Source organism: Delphinus delphis, chromosome 1, assembly GCF_949987515.2.
Source record: "Delphinus delphis chromosome 1, mDelDel1.2, whole genome shotgun sequence".
NCBI classification, from domain to species: domain Eukaryota; kingdom Metazoa; phylum Chordata; class Mammalia; order Artiodactyla; family Delphinidae; genus Delphinus; species Delphinus delphis.
In genome coordinates, this window is record NC_082683.1 from 145332506 (window position 1) to 145348686 (window position 16181).

Genomic DNA, 16181 nt, shown 5'->3' on the forward strand with positions numbered 1-16181 from the left:
TGTGCAGGCTCAAAAGAAGCTCTACAGTTTTCTCTGAGCTTCATGTATATCAAGAAAACATGTGAACTTAATAGAATCGGAGAAGCTGCCAGATAGGAAATAAGTGGATAAGCTTCTCTTTTCCTTCAAGAGTCCTTTTTCTATATTATACTCTGGTTTTTAAAAGGCAGTGGGGGACTTCCCTGGTGGCACAGTGGTTAAGAATCCGCCTGCCAATGCAGGGGACACGGGTTCCAGCCCTGGTCCGGGAAGATCCCACATGCCGCGGAGCAACTAAGCCCATGCGCCACAGCTGCTGAGCCTGCGCTCTAGAGCCCGTGAGCCACAACTCCTGAGCCCGTGTCACAACTACTGAAGCCCGCACGCCTAGATCCCGTGCTCCACAACAAGAGAAGCCACCGTGGTGAGAAGCCCGCACACCATAATGAAGAGTAGCCCCCGCTCGCCACAACTAGAGAAAGCCTGCACACAGCAACGAAGACCCAACAACAAAAAATAAATTAAAAAAGAAAAAAAAAAGGCTAACGAGACCGCAATTTGAACATTTTGGAAAGAATCCCAGCAGATGTACAATCATAGTCTTCACTCAGCTAATAAGGTAATTCCACCTCAACCCAGGTGTTTTCTCCCATGCTCTTAACCTCCCTGCTTCATCCCCGGGCCCGACCACCATGGTGGAGCCTACCGTTTCTCACAGGGTGGGAAGCTAGAAGCAAGTTTTGTCATCATTATTGTCTCATGGCTTGTTAAAGTCTGGGACACCAAGGTACCATAATTTGTAAGTACCCCTCCCCCACCCTCATCCCCCACAACTATTGGACAGCTAGATTGCTTCCGGTATGGGTCAGTGCACGTTTCTAAATCTTAACTTTTTCAATTCTTGTTTCCAGTTTCCTCTCCGTGAAGTTTCCAGAGATTCTAGGCTTCTGGCAGCTCTAACAAGGCACTTGGCTTCCCCCGAGAAATGAAAGGGGCCTCTTGGCCCAGCGAGGCACATGCTGGTGCTTTGACACTGGGTTGCAGCCAGCTTTGCTTCTCTTGGGGTTGCTTGGATGGCTCTGGTCTTTCTTCTTTCCTGATTGGTTGTTTAGCAGCAGGAGGTTAAAGTGCTTTTGGTTTATCTTCTGGGAAAAGAACCAAGGGCACTGGTGAAGAAACTCTGAAGAGCCTGCTGCTGCCTTCTGGCAATTTCCAGCAGCCAACAAAGGGTCCAACACAGGACAGGTGCTCAGCCTCGGCTTGCAGTGATACCACATATCCTGACTCCTTCATCAGCCCCAGATTTCAGGTCCAATCCCCCACCCTTCTGTCTCTGAAGATGGCTGAAATACCTCCTCTTCCAAGCAGCCTTCCAGGATTATGAGAAGAGTAAGTAACATGGAATTCCGCTCAACACACACACACACACACACACACACACACACACACACATCACCACCACCACCACCACCACCACCACCACCATCATCACCTCCTTAGCCCCTCCAGATAAACACGCTTGTTACACACAAAAAATGAGATGTATTCGGTGGTCATAACTAAGGCTTAGAAGATACGTGTCTAGGGGCTTCTGTCTGGTTTGTGGATGCAACAGTGGGCGGGGCAGTGGTTTGGAAGAAAAGAGAATGGTTTTTCCTGGATTTGCTTTGTTATTCACTTGCTGTGCTGTATGAGCCAGTTGCTTGCCCTTTCTGAACTCATCTCAGCAGGTGCAGGAGTAAAGGGCAGTCAAGCCCCCTGCTGCTCTGGGATTCTCCATAGAGCAGCCCAGGGTCAAGAAAGAGGTGTGGATGATATGGGAGAGGAGTGGGAGGCGGGAAGCCAGGGGCTGCTCTGGGTGGGGTGTGCGTCTCTGGATCTCTGCATCCTGGTTCCTCTCCTGTGGCCAGGAGCCCCCGAGGACACAGACCACAGACAACCTGCCTTCTGCACCTCCCGCCTTGGCACCCAGCCCTGGGGCTGACACAACACGCATGCTTAGTAATTCTTTGTTGGGGAAATGGATGAGGGCTGGGATGTGAAGGGAAGAGAGGATGTGGTGAAGGAAAAACCGAGCACTTGGAGTTCCTAGAGGGAATTCTAGCCACTTATGAGTCTATCAGAGAACATCCTGGGGGAAGGACTTCCAGAAAGAATTGTTCTCAGCCCTTCGAAAGCAACAGCAAGGCATCCACTCTGAAGGGTGGGGAAGATTGCGTTAGATCAGCCGTACTCTTGTCCTTGGCATGTCTTCTCTATAAAAGGCCACTGTGGGAGGAGACACATTACTGCTGTGGGAACCCCGGGGGGACAGGGACACTCAGCACCTCAGGCCTCACGCTGGGCTCACCTCCCAGCATCACTGAACGTATGAGCCCAGAGAGAGGCAGCCGGGCTGTGTGGAGGAGGGGTGTCCAGGACTGGGAGACAGGAGCCAACAGAAAGGGGGGAGCTGGTGGTGGCTGGTGAGAGGGGCTGAGCAGAGTCAGTTGTCCAAAGGAAATTGACAGACTTTGCAGTGCAGGGCGCAGTGAAAACCCCTTTATTCATCTTGTCTATAGAGTCTTCAGTAAACACTGGTTTAGGGAATGCTTCTTCCTGGAGATGGAGGGAGGCACTAAGCCCTGTGTTAAAGCCCACACAGAGCAAGAACAGACTCTGCACGCTGGGGTGGCAGCCCCCGGGGTACTTGTCCCACCCCCATGCTCCAATGGCAGTGTCCCCCAGTGACCTGCGCCACCTCCCTGCTGCTAACGGTTCTTCCTGGACATCATTCTACTTGAAATCTTGGTAGTATTGAACATCACAGACCACACCTACATTCCTGGCTTTTCCTCTCTGGCCATCCCCAAAGCAGAGCCTGAGATGAGGACTTGGGTGCAGATCCCAGGACTTGGGAGGTGATCTGGGAAACAGGAGTGAGGGCACAAGGAGAGTCAGATAGGAAGGAGGGAAAACCAGCCTAAGGGTGTGTTGTCAAGGCCACTGCTGAGGGCAACAGGGTAAGATCCCCTGGGAACCCCCGGGGAATTGGGATGGCATGCCTTCGAGAACCATTCACCTGATGGGTGGGAGTCTGGAGCATTGATTTGCCAGCTCCCAGCCCCCACTGGTTGAAGATTGTCCCCAGTGATACTGCCTCACACTTGGGGACAACACTTGCAGGTGGGCCCAGTGTGTTTTCTGGGCCTCAGGGGATTGGGAGCCTGGGCTGGGACGCTGTCAATTAAAGAAGCCTCTGAGTTCAAATAGAACTGCCTGCCAGAGCTGCCCTCGATGCAGATGAGGACCACGGGGATGCGCTGGGGATGGGGACAGCAGAGGCACCACCGCTGACCCTGACGTCCCTACTTCAGTCTCTCTGGGGTCTTTCCCCTGACCTGCTGTCAGCAGGCATCGGCTAACTCTGCATGACCTGCACTTCCTTTTCTAACTGTTCACATATGCCTGTTTAATCCAGTCTAGAATGTTGCCTGGGCCCCAGGATCATGTCTGGATACTAGGGAGGCACATTACCAAACAATGCTTATCTAGCTCTTCTTTGTTCCTTAGTACGGACTTTGGCGGGAATGCAGCTAAAACAAGCACACGGTACGAGGTTCCCTCGCCCTTTCTCCGCCTGCTTCCCTGCTGGCCCTGTGGGTCAGTCCCGGGCTCTCTTCTCTTCCGGCCCTGTGTGATCTGAGTTGCTCACCTGTGTCCAAGGTTGAACATCTACCTTGACCCTGACGACCCCCAGATCTTTGTCTTTAGCCAAACCCATCCTCTGAGTGTGGGGCTGGTCACTGGGCCTGTCCTCCTGGGAGTCACAAAGACGTCTGCCCCTCCCCGTCCACACTGTCAAAGCCAAGCCCAGCTTCCCCTCCAGTCTGCCCCTCCCCCCGGGTGTCGTGTCTCACCACCACCAAGTCAGAAATCCCAGACAATTCCACCCTCCCCCTCATTCCCCGTGCCCAGTCCGAGCACTCCCCCAGGAGCCAGGCAGCCTACTAACTACCAAGCTGCTACCATTGCCCTGGACTCACCAGCATTCTTCTTTGGAAACTGATTTCAGAATCTATTAAGATTCACGTGGGACATTCAGGTCCACGTGTGACAATTTGTTTCATCCGGCACATCACACCTGCTCCTGCGTCTTTCACTAATACCACCTCTTCTCTTTCCCAGGCCCAGGGCATCCCCTCTGTGGCCCCATGTCAGTACCCAGCCAGAGGGCCTGCAGCAGCTTGTATCACTTCAGGTTTTGTTCTTCTAGTGTCGGGCCACATCACGGCCCCCTCTTCCCGTTGATTTGCCGGTACTTGGCCTCCTCTCAGAAGCATTTCCAGGTTGAGCAGAAGGGGCTCCCCTGCTTTCCTACCCCCTGGACCCGCACTGGCATCCTACACTGTAGAGTGTCCGGGCTCCTGGGCCACCCTCCCACAGCCCTCCCGTCACCCGCTCCTGCTGGCCTGTGCACACCGTCGCCCGTGGGTGACCTCAGCCCCTCACAGTCCACTCCTGTCTGGCTTATGTCTGTGGTCTGTGGGTCCTCGAGCTTGTGACAGCTCACCTCAGGCTCCTGCAGGCTCAGGAGGGCAGGGGCGGGTCCAGGACCTCCGCTGAGCACAGACAGCAGGCTTGGGGTGCCCTGGCTGTTGCCTTCTCTAAGCGCAGCGACCTTTCACCACGTGCCGGGGCTTGGGCTCCTAGCCCTTGAAGCGTCCTTATTCTGCCTGGAGACTCAGCCGACAGGGCAAAGCTCCACTGATTCCCATTATCTGCAGTTGTCATGTTCTGAATGTCACTGCCAGAACTGAACCACTGTTCCTGGGGGAAATACACAGTTAGGTTCCAGGTTAGCCCCTGGTCAGGACATTTTTGTCAACCAGTCAATACACAACCTTGTTCTATGTGTGTTTCTGTTCAAAGACACCTTATTCATATGTACTGTTGTTTCGTAAACATTGAACTCACAGCCAACGGCAGTAAAACTCATGCCTGAATGAAGTTCATCTAACCCACCCACATGTTTTCTCCATAAGGCACATCACAGCCTTCTTGCGCTTAGGAACAGTAGATAGAACTTCAGCACTACACCTGGGGACCATTTTAGACAGTGAAATCACCAGCAAAAAGCACAAAGTGGGAAAAGTGGGACACTAAATAGACCAGGAGAAGGACATTTGTTTACAGTCTGAGAGTCGAAACAGGAAGGCAGAGGACTGCCTCGTTCCACTTCGGCTGGGAATGTCGAATTTTTTAACACTTTGTACATGTCCAGAATGACCGCAAAACTGCCACGAGCATTGGTCTGGGGACTACAAATACATTTCAGTGAATAGACAGCTTTGCAACGGTGAGTAATGAGGATGGCTTGTATATAGAGAGAGAAGAATGAAGCTTCAGAGAGTGGAGAGGAGGGAACAGCTGGGCAGACAGTTCACTGAGGTTTATCGCTAGAGTAGATTTCCAGAGATAAGTAAGACCCATCTCCCCGCCCCCCCCCCACCCAGGTAGAGGGCATTTGGGGCAAAGCATGCATCGTGCACAAAGGCATCAGACAACATGGGGTGGAGTAATTATTTCCTTGGGATGAAGATGGAAAAACCAGAGGGGACATGTCCGGAAGACATGTCAGGACTCTCTGATGGACAGCTGGCCGGTTTTGCCCAGGCTCTCAGATCAGTCAAACCATAGGGCAGAACCTAAAAGAAGTCAGTGGTGAGTGAATTCTACAGAAATGGGGCATGAAGGTGCCGTCTAGCACAGAATAGATGGTCAATAAACACCTAGTGAATAAATGAATTATATATATATAACAGAATATATATATAACAGAATGAGGCTAAATGGAAGAGAGGGGAAAGGGAAAAGAAAGAGAGAGAGAAGCAGCAGGGGCTTAAGCAAGCCAGCTGGGAGACGGTGAGGTTCTCATTTTCCTGTAGTCAGCTGCAATGCTTCCTCTGGCTGGAGAAGGAAATGTGGCCACAGGAGTGGAAGGAGGGCTGCCTGGAGAGAAGAGCATGGGTAAATGCAAGTCTGGTCTGTACCTATGACTCCTGTGTCAATTTCATTCACTCTCAGTCAGGCTACACAAATCTTCTGCAGGGCTCTGAAAACCCAATGAATGACCGAGTGCTTAGGAATGGTTTGGACTGGTTCCCACAGCCTGGAAGGAAGCCAAGGAGGAGGGAACAGGAAAAGCACCCGACAAGAGCAGCCTGACATCTGGCATCAGGGCTCTCCTCCAATTTCCTCACAGTTTTTAATCCAGCCCTGCACCCCATGGCTTAGTAGCTCCACATCTCCAATTTATTCATCCAACGCCACCTGTGAGGCCATGTCACGGGCCCCACTGGTGTTTCTCCATTTGAATTGAATGGTTGCTGAATATTTACCTATGCTTTGACAACCTCCACTGATGCCAAATGAGAGAAAAAAAACTACAACCGCCTTCTCTCCCCAGTACAAACTCACACTCAGCGTGGATAATCACAGAGCCTCCACAGGCTAACAGATGAAAAGAAATGAGCAGTCAACACAAACACTGAGCCCTCTTTGTGGTGTCGAGGCAGCAGGTGGGGGAGGGAGGAGGGAGGCGAGGACCCCCCCTCTCCTGGTTGAAGGCGTCACTGAAAAGTACAGGGAAGGAAAAAAAAAAAAAAGTACAGGGAAGGGGCCAGCTGTGTCGAGAGGGAGGATGCTAAGAACCTGGTCATCTACGTGCATGTTCCCCAGAGTCACAGGTCAGGAGTCCTTCGCACACTGCTGCGAAGGGAGCTTCCTTTGATGGCTCAGAACCGGCATGATCTCTTTTACATTAATTGTGTGTGTGTGTGTGTGTGTGTGTGTGTGTGTGTGTGTGTGTGTATTTGAGGGTGAGGTTTTTTTTTTTAACATCTTTATTGGCGTATAATTGCTTTACAGTGGTGTGTTAGTTTCTGCTTTATAACAAAGTGAATCAGCTATACATATACATATATCCCCATATCTCCTCCCTCTTGCGTCTCCCTCCCAATCCGAGGGTGAGGTTTTAAGACTAATCCACGGGATAAATTTTTTCATGCAAATAGAATGGTCTGTGGTGGACCCAAGATTATAGAGCAGGAAGATAAAGGCATTTAGCTCTGAACCCTAATACTGTCTCTGCTCCCCACTCTCCTGCAAGAATTCCACCTTCTACTCATCCGACCCAGCCTCATGGGGGCTTGGCTGGGAAGCGTGGAGCGAGGGGGAGGGGAATGGGATCACACGCCCTCAGCCAGCAACTGGTATGACTGCACACAACGGTGCTCTAGACATATGTCCTTCATGAATGAATTGGTGACTTAGTCACTGACCTCTTCTCACCACTTTTTAGCAACTTTCCCAAAATCCCGCTCTTCCCTTCTCCCCAGCATGGAAATGCCTTGGAATTGCTGCCCTTGCGTCAGGATGTCAGGATAGCGGCGGGATGCTCAGAGGTGGGGACTCCTGGCTACCTGCCCCAGGCTGCTCTGGCCTTAGCTGGTCCTGGGGTGGAGGCCACCAGGGAACTGTGAGTGCAAAGAGGTCAACTTCAGCTCCTCAAAACATGGGAGTCTCCCGTCCCCAAGAGACCTTCCCAGTCTTTGGGACAGTTGGGCTGTGAACTGGTCAAGAGAGGTATATGGCCCAGCTCCTGACTCAAGACCCCTGCTTGAGTGGCTGGATGAGGAGGGAGGGCAGATAAGCCTAATGGAACCAGCCACAGAGGAAGCGCGAAGTGGCGTTTCACCCAGGAACACAGTCAGAGCTGCAGGTGGGCGGGTGCGCAGTGTGAGGCAGCTCATCAGGCGTGGTTTAATTTCTTCTTGGCGATGTCTTCTGCTCTACTTTCAATACAATCAGGACAAGATGTATCCAGCAGTCACCCTCCCACCTGGTACCTGGTACAGCATCACTTGCGTCTATTGCCATGCAGCTTAGCACCCACTCGAGCACCCCCGAGGCCCCCTACAGGGCAGCATGCATGGGTTTCTGATGTCTGTTGGGGGCAGTCTGGCCCACGTGGGCCCGTAGCCAGAATAGCCTGCAAGTGAGAGTGTCCAGGGCACAGGCAGGCAGGAGGCCCAGAGGTGAATGTGGGATTCGGGAGAACAGGAACGGGAGGGCTCCCGCCAGCCCCTCGTGTTAGCTCAAATACCTCAGACTCAATACTCACAGTCCATCTTTCCTCCTGTCCCTGGATTATTTCCTCAGCCTCGCCCCTCCTCCAGAACATCAGGAGAACTTTCTGCACTTGAGCTTGACTTGAGGGAAGGAGAGAGTTTCGATTAGCAAAGAGGAAGACAGGTGAGGATGCGGTGATTAAAGGTGAAGGCCCCTCCCCTCGGTTCCTGAATCACTCCTCTCCTGGTGGAGGGAGTGGGTGGAAAGAGTGGGTTCCGGCCAGGAACCGTTCACCAAGTAGCTGGAAACATCTGCCCCGAGCAGGTCCACCTAGGGCTCTACAGAGGGTGCAGCGAGCGAGGTTTGGCTCCCCCAGTTTGTGCCACCCCAGCTGCCCACTGGGGGAGGATGGGGTGGAGAATGCCGTCTGGACACAGGCCCGCTCTCACCCCCTGGGTCTTCTCAGGTGACTGTCAGGTCAGAGAGGCTCCCTCTTCAGATAATACAGCTCAGGTGAAAGAGGCTTAGGTGGGTCTCCATGGCAACCGCCAATCAGGACCTAGGCCGCCTCCAGGGTTATCAGAGGAACTGTGTGGTTCCAGCCTCTAGGGACACACACACACACACACACACACACACACACACACACACACACACGCACGCACACGCACACGCACACGCACACGACACACCACAAACACCAGTCCAGGGTGCATCCCTTCTCTGGCCAGTGTTTTTTTCTCTCAGCACAACTTCTGAGAGATAGAAAGAGGAAAAAGCATGAGGCAGCAACCGGCAACACAAGAGAAAAAGGAAGGAGGCGTTTAGATTCAGTCTTCCCTCTACCCTGTCCTCCTGTGGCTGCCGAAATTTCTGCGTTTCCCTGGAGATCCACTCTTTCCTCCCAGACCGGGAAGCAGAAAGCAGGACCCCCGTGGGACCTTTCACCTGCACAGAGCCGGACCTCAGAAAACCAGGTAAGAGGGTCGCCTCCCCAGGGGACAGCAGCTACCCCACCGGCATCCCAAGAGCAGTCGCGCCCTTAGAGGTTAGAGCAGAGGCCGGGAGAGACTGCGCTGGGCCCGGCGGCCTCGGGGCTGGGGCAGATGGGGACGGCTCACTGAGCCGGCCAAGTACAGGGCCCAGATGGCCACAGGGAGGCCCCACCTGTCCCCATTGGTCCCCCAAGAGGCGGCGGACTCTCCAGCGTCCTCGGGGCCGTGGCCTGGTCCCTGCTTTATAAACTCACGGGAAGCCACAGCTTCTGTCGGCTCTGGAGGCAGCAAGCCCGTCTGGGAGGACCCAGCCTGCGCCTTTTCCCCTCTGCTTTTACGGGGAGGACCCAAGCAGGGGAAAGCAAGGGCAAACGCAAATCGGAGATTTTCTCATTGATCTGAGCACTGTGACTCGAGCACCATGAAGTGCGAGGCTCACAGCAGGCTCGCGGGTCACAACAGTGACCAGGACACGTGGGTGATGTGTGGGCCTCAGTCCCTCTGGCCACAGAGCCGTCTGTGAGTCCCCATAACACGCCCGGAAAGGCAGGTCTAGATGGAGCGGGGAGGGGCTTCAGGGAGAGGATCAGGCTTGGGAAGGAGCGTCTGGTGGCCACCATGGGATCAGCCCCCTCCTACTGGTCAGCTGGAGGGGGATTTCTATCATCTGAAGGCCAGGGCTCTCCCCTCTGACAGAGTCCTGGGAGCCTCCCCTGAGACAGAGACAAGGGTGTCTCCCTTCAGACAAGGACCACTGTGGCTTCTCTCAGAAGAAGACCAGGGTGTCTCCCTTCAGACAAGGACCAGGGCATCTCCCCTCACAGAGCTCATAGCCGAGTCGGAGAAAGAGAAATATAACCCCTAAAGGGAGAAACGTGTGTGTTACAGATATTGTGATGAGAGCCCTTCTACCTCAGCAGGGCAGTGAGGGGCAGGCTGCAGGGGGAGCTGACCCTTGAGGTGGGTCTTAAAAGATGAGTAGATGTTTTCAGGTGGGCAGAGGCCCACAAGTCAGGCTGAGTCCCGCTTGGCTTCGTGGATGACAGGTTATTTTTCTATGATGCCAAAGAGGAATAGGTCAGTTTGTAATCTGTAAAGCTGGTCTTGGCAAAAACAGGGCTGGGAGGAAGGTCAGTAGGTGGCGGGAGGTGGGGTGGGGGTGGGGTGGGGTGGGGAGCACTGACTCTCTGCACCTGCTTCGAGGCCTCTGCCCCGCCCCAGCCCCTCCCCCAGCCTGGCCCCGGCCCCCTGGCCCCGACCCCCACCCAGGGTCTGGCTTCTGCAGAGCCACACTGCCTGCACTCTGGGACAGCCCCACGGAGGTGCTGCTCTGGGCTCCTGGGTTTTGGCAGGCACACAGGGCAGCCCCTGCCCTGACCTGCAGACGCCCAGCTCAGCTGCTAAGGCCCAGCTTCAGAGGTGGATCCTGGGTGGGGCTGCTTTGTACAGAGAAAACAGCCTCCTCGCAGGGACTGCACCGTCCTTCCCTCGATGGCGGGAGACTGGTGGCCTCGGTACCCACCAGAGGCAGATGAACCTCTCATGCCTCCGGCGGGGTTCAGAGCCCTGCTACCTACTCCGCAGGCACCCGCCCCCCCACCCCACCCCCGCATTGTTCTCACTGCTGAGATGCCCCTGGTCCCCTCCAGTGCTAACTGCCTGAACCAGACTCCTCCTGCCCTTGAGGGATGGGGTTGGTTTCTCTTTAGCGCATCTAACGAGCCACAGCTGGTGACAGTGTCACCCAGGGAGCCAGGAAAAGACATCCAGAGATGTTCAAAAATAGGCTGCAGGGAAGGCTCAGAGCATGTGCAGGTGGGAGGGTAATGAAGGGGAAAGGAAGGAGAAAGAAAAGCAAAGGATGGAGGAGAAAGGACTGATGAGGGTCGCCACAGGGCAGCAATAGAACACGTGAAGGCTTTCCTAAGGTCGCTGGGACCCGAGGGCCCAGCAAGGCCAGGAGCAGGGCTGGGGTCAGGCTTACACCAAGCCAAGGGGTCCTTGACCCTTTAGACGTATGTAAAGCCTGTGGACACATTCTCGGCAAAATGTTTCTAAACGCATACAATTAAGTTCATATGATTACAGAAGAAATCACTATATTGAAATGCAGCTATCAATTTGTTTTTTCTGAAACCAGACCCCTATCAAAAAACAATTTCAGATATAGTAATATACGTGCCTCTGTATTCACATGTAAAATAATAAAATCTGTGGCGGGGCTAATAAGTACCATGATTTCGTAGTAGTGACGAGCACAAATGATATTTCAAGAATAACAATTTCAGAGTGTTATGAAAAGATCCGGGACCTCTGTGGCAGATAAAGCCACAGGTGCACTGATACTGTCGTGGTCGGGGGCCTGCATTCATAACTGACAGAAATACTTCATTTCAGTTAAAGGTAGTGGAAATAAAGATTTTTTTTTCCTATCCGAGTTTATAAACCTCTGAATTCTCCCTGTGGGTCCCAGGGTACAAATCCCTGCCCCAAGGGACAGAGAGTCACAGACCTAGATGAACCCACTTCTTGTTAGTTTATAAAGCACGTACAGGGACGTTACCTTATTCAATCTTCACAGTAACTTGTAGTAGGTACCTTATTACCCCATCTTACAGATAGGGAAACTGAGGCTTGGAGTAATGAAGGTGACTTGGACAGGCAGCATTGGGCAGGAAGGGAAGGGCATAGGAGTTGAACTTAGGTTTTCTCTGCTAAAACCTTGGCTCTCCACTACCCCACCCGCCCAACCGACATGGGCCTTCCTCCTCTGAACTGACGAGGAACCAAAGAGCAATGGCCTGCTGTTTGCTGTACTGGGTGTCAGCGCCCTTCCAGACAGTGGAACGGCACCACTGCAGCCCTGAGATCGCTTATCTCATTGTGTCCATCCCTGTCTCGAGTGCATGCTCCTAGAGGGAGCCCCAGACCTGCAGAGTGACAGGTAAACTGCACACACTCCCCACTGTGTTTGCTGAGTTGTGAATGTGTCAGAACTGGGCCTGGGCTTCAGCCTCTCCACCCCAGACCCACCCAGCACACGCCACTGTTTGCTACCTCAACACCAAACCCACCTGTGGAGAAATGCCACGGCACTACCCACGAGTACAATATAAACCATGTGCAGAGGTGCTGAGGGGCAAGTCAAGCCTACCAGGTAGAGTGAATCGTGAAGGCTTCCTGCAGAAAATGAGTTCTGAGCTAGCTTTGTTCCAACTTTTAAATTACGAATTGCTCAAACATGCAATAAAGTTGGAAGAAATGTGCAATAAACAGCCATAAATACCCCCGGACAAAATGATTGTTAATATTTTGCCATTTTTGCCCCATCTAGATGCATGTGTATGTATATACACACAACATTTTCTTTTTTTTTTTTTTTTGCGGTACGCGGGCCTCCCACTGCTGTGGCCTCTCCCGCTGCAGAGCACAGGCCCCGGATGCGCAGACCCAGCAGCCACGGCCCATGGGCCCAGCCGCTCCGTGGCACGTGGGATCCTCCCAGACCGGGGCACGAACCCGTGTCCCCTGCATCGGCAGGTGGACTCTCAACCACTGTGCCACCAGGGAAGCCCCACACAACATTTTCTGAATGATTCAGATGTAAGACTTTGAAGACATCGTGAATACTTTAGCCAGGAAGACGTCAGCATCGCCTCCCAAGATTGGGCTATTTGTCAAGATTCCCCTATCACCATAATACCATTGTTATACCCAAGAAAATCAACACTCATTCCCTAACATACAGCTCATATTCATATTTCCCCAAATGTCCTACTTTTTTAAAAATAAGGATTCAATCAATGTTCATGTATTGGAGGCAGATTGTAGGTGCTGTTGCCTGAATGGGAAGGTCCTGGAGTCACCATGGCCAGGAGGTGAGCAGGAGTGAGGGGCCTTAGCTAAACTGAGGAGCTTGGCTCTGCCGCAAGGGTTAATCCAATGCAAGGGAAAGGCAGAATCCGACTGTGCGAAGCACCCAGAGGAGACCAACCAACAGCAGTTTTGATGAGCCTTCTGGGCGTCTTGAGTCTTAATCAGACCCCCCCTCCCCCCCACATCAGGTGCTTCCCAACACAGACTCACACGGCCTCACTTAGGTCCTGAGGAGGCCCTGGGATAAGCCAACCACCTCTGGCATCCTCTGGCCCACCTGCCTCTCTGTCCCTGTGTCCCTCCCTCCTTCTCTCCCTCCCTTTTCCTCTCCCTCCCTTCTTCTCTCCCTCCCTTCATCTCTCCCTCCCTCCTTGGCCCTTAAGAACTTAATCAGACCTGCTGAAGAGCCTCCGTGAGAACAGCTGGCACCAGAGACAGAAATAGCTCGGGCAGAAACCTCATCTCTGTCAAAGCCTCCAGCCCGGGCTGGGAGGCAGGGATTGGGGGAAGGAGACATTTCAAACACCACACCCCCGTCCGGCCCCTATGAGAGCCCTCCTCCCCGGGCCAGAGAAGCTCAGAGCCTACAGAGCCCAGGATTCAGGTGGGATCACCGCCCCAGGCTCTGCCATCTGTCGTGGGCTGGGCACCCATCTCAGAGTCTGGCTCGGGTGAAGAGCACAGCCTTCCACCTGGGAAGAGGCCGCCTCCCACCCCCGGCTGCGCTCTGGCTTCCCCCACCTGCAGGGATGAGGAGTCTGGGGTATTACAGAGAGGTGCCCACCCTGAGGTCACTTGCCCTCCAGGTCAGGTCTTAGGTGCTGAGATCCAGAACTCCTCGCCCAGACGGTCGCCCGCCCACTTCCAGAGCCAGAGCAGGCCACCTCCCTGGGCCCAGTCTTCTGAGGGTGGATGACATCACCGTGCGAGCAACGCTAGGGCTAGGGGGCCAAAGAGACACCATTGGTAGGGGTGTGGGTGGGCCCTGGACGTGAAGCTGGGGCACCCTCTGTGTATTTGCAAGGCCCCTCATGGTGTGACTAGAGAGAGGGGACAGGCTGAGGGCCAGCAGCTGGCTCAACACACACCTCCATGTATGAGGTGTGGAGAACCCTTTGGCATCCAAGAATTCTCAGCTTGAATCAGACCCTCCCAGTTGTTACAAAGGTGTATTTAACAAGGAAGGAAGCAGAAGGTATTTTATTGAATAGTTTGTTAGCTTAATTTGTAACTTGTGAATATTTAAATATATGGTACGTGAGCCTCCATCTACAGCACTGCTCCAGGTCCCTTGCACATGTGAGCCGTGGGCCAGCTACTCAAGCCCAGTGCCCCCCACCAGGCCTGGAGTGGATGTTAGGACGCCGGGTTCCCTAGAGACAAAAGTTGTCTTCAGGCCTCCCACTTCCTCTTTCTTCTATATTTCTCCCAGCTGCAGGAAGACCCTCCAACACCAAACCATTCTCTTGCTGCCTCCTTTCAGCTTAAATACAATTCCAGACTAAGAAGAAATAAAGGTCCTTAAGGAGGGCAGCACTTGACCCAAAGATGAATCCCTCAAAATGGGCTTAGAAAGGGTGAGAAATTTTGGAATGGGAAGGGATTGCCTAGGTAGATTTCTGGCCCAGCTGTGCACACACACACACACACACACACACACACACACAGAGCAAGGACTAAAGCACCACATGGCAACGTTATCCATCACTCTGGTATTTATCCAAACAAGTTAGAAAATAGTATCACTCTGTTTATTTATGGATGTCCATTGAGCACCTGCTATAGGCCAGACCCTGTGCCTGGTGCTGGGGCCTGGGTAGGATGCTGCTCAAGACCTGGTTCCTTGCTCCGGCTGGAGAGGGAGATGGACACACAGGCAATCATGGTTCACTGTGACTGTGCCGTGACGGGGTGAGCACAGAGCAACCTGGGAGCTTGGTCAGGGAGGATTGGGAAGTCTCCTAAAGGAAGCAGAGTAGGAGCTAAGAGCTGAGCTAGGATTTATTCACTAATTGAGGAGACCGAAAGTGTTCTAGCGATGTGCAAAGGCCTGAAAGCGAGAGAGAGCCGGATGCATTAGGGGAATGGAGGGTGGGGTGCGAGAGTGTGTTGGGGGAGGACTGGGGGAGGGGAAGTTTGCTGAGAGGTGAAACTGAAGACGTAAACAGGAGCCACATGGTAAAGGGCCTTGAAGCCACTTAAGGGGTCTGAGTCTAATCTTGAGGATAATCGGGAATCATTGAAAGCCTTTAAGCAGCCCAGGGCTTAAATATAGGATGATGTGAAGATGTTCACAGGCCATAGACGCCTTTACTATTGAAGGCCTTGCTTCACATCGCATCAAGCATCATCAAATGAACCCACATTACAGTTATTTTTTAACAAAAATGTTGAAAGGAGTTTTATAACTCGGATTTGGAATTACTATTAATTTATTAATTTCAAGTAGATTTCTATTTCTATTTTGAAGCCAATGACACTTTTGGGGGGTAGGGGGCAGCTGTATAGGGGGCCCTTATACAGCTCACAGATCCCGTGCACTGTGTTATGGTATCAAATGAAAACAAGATAGTGACATGATCAGTTTTATGAATTAGAAAGATCACACTTCAGAAAATAGAGTGGAAATTGCTGTTTAATGGGTATAGGATTTCAGTTTTGCAAGGTGACAAAGTTCCAGAGTTCCACTGCACAACAACTAACACATTGTTAACACGACTGTACTGCACACTTAAAAATGCTTCTGCTGCTAAATTTTATGGTGGTTTTTTTTTTCACCATAGTGGAAAGAAAATAGAGTGGAGATTGGATTAGGAGGATCAGCCCTGGGTTTCCAGCTAGGAGGCAGCTGTAATATATCTGGCAGATGGTCAAGGCTTGAAATAATGAAGGGAGAAAGAGTGAACAGATTTGGGAGAATCAATAGGAATTGCATAGAGGACTTGACAGATGAGGCAAAGGGACATGACAGGGATGGTGCATCAGGTTGGGCAACGAAGCTATACCCCCCACCAAGCTGGCAACCTGGGAGAAGCAGCAGTCAGTGGGGAGGGAGATGGGGAGCTTGAGTTGAAATGCAAGTGGAAGCTACAAGGGGAGGTGTCCAGGAGGCATGTGGAGACCCTGACCTGGAGCTTGGAGGACAACTGGGTTATGGATTTTGATTTGGGGACTCTCAACATTCAGGTAGTAATCGGAAACATGTGAAAGGATGAGGGT

At 52.6% G+C, this 16181-nt stretch overlaps 1 long non-coding RNA gene across 2 annotated transcripts in view; it reads right to left on the minus strand.

Moving 5' to 3' along the window:
• Window positions 1-5094: 5094 nt before the first annotated feature.
• The window catches only part of LOC132429550 (uncharacterized), a 56285-nt gene continuing 45198 nt past the window's right edge, over window positions 5095-16181 (minus strand). The window contains exons 3-4 of one of the 2 annotated variants that reach the window (XR_011246780.1): window positions 8144-8231; window positions 5095-5970 (exon numbers count right to left, since the gene is read on the minus strand). This is a non-coding gene — a long non-coding RNA (uncharacterized lncRNA). Of the gene's footprint in view, window positions 5971-7595; window positions 7815-8143; window positions 8232-16181 lie in introns of those variants that run through there. The other variant, XR_011246779.1, reaches the window with a different exon arrangement.